Source organism: Seriola lalandi, unplaced genomic scaffold, assembly GCF_002814215.2.
Source record: "Seriola lalandi dorsalis isolate HSWRI2012SDOR001 ecotype SW California unplaced genomic scaffold, Sedor1 jcf7180002054947, whole genome shotgun sequence".
NCBI classification, from domain to species: domain Eukaryota; kingdom Metazoa; phylum Chordata; class Actinopteri; order Carangiformes; family Carangidae; genus Seriola; species Seriola lalandi.
In genome coordinates this window covers 132467-133095 of record NW_019525498.1, presented here as the reverse complement: position 1 = coordinate 133095, position 629 = coordinate 132467, and the positions used below count along the sequence as shown (strand labels likewise).

General features: G+C 39.6%; 1 protein-coding gene across 1 annotated transcript in view; it reads left to right on the top strand.

Annotated features, from left to right (window-relative positions):
• Positions 1-629, top strand: part of LOC111645231 (NACHT, LRR and PYD domains-containing protein 3-like) — a 40788-nt gene that overhangs the window by 27401 nt on the left and 12758 nt on the right. The gene's annotated exons all lie outside the window — the stretch shown is intronic.

Below are 629 nucleotides of genomic sequence, written 5' to 3'. Positions count from 1 at the left end.
TTAGAGCCAAAGTAGCACATTTTAAAATGAATATATGTTTGATCCTTATGAAGCAGAGTCTGCAGCAGAGAGACGGCTTCAGCCTGAGCTGCATTGTTGACCGCCATGATGCATTTTCCCTGCACCTGTATCTTTACCCCTTCTCTTATGTTTATTGGTGGGTGGTGTGTCACCTAGTGGGAGCAACCTCTGGTTAAAGTGTGGTACCTTCTGGATGTATTCATACTCCAGCTCACACATAGATACATAATCACACTCATATACCCTCATACTCATCCACATGTATTCTCACATTTTGCATGCATGTGTATGTGCAAGTGAAGTATTCAGTTGTGGCCTAAACGGCTTCTTATAGAAAACTGCATGTAAAACTCTAAAAAACCTAAAAAGTGCAAATTTTGACCATGTTTTTACACGTGAATCTGATTGGACAATAACAGTCCAATCACAAAGCACAATCTAACTTTTTAAAATCTTTCCAGGATTCATGTTAACAGTATCTGCAGTTGGAGCTGTGTGCAGCCGCCTCCTTTGAAACTGATGGGAGCTTCCTGCCGAACTTCCATCTGACTGAGTCAATAATAGTACATGAAATGAGTTTTAATTAAAAATGTTACTCATTACTGTAG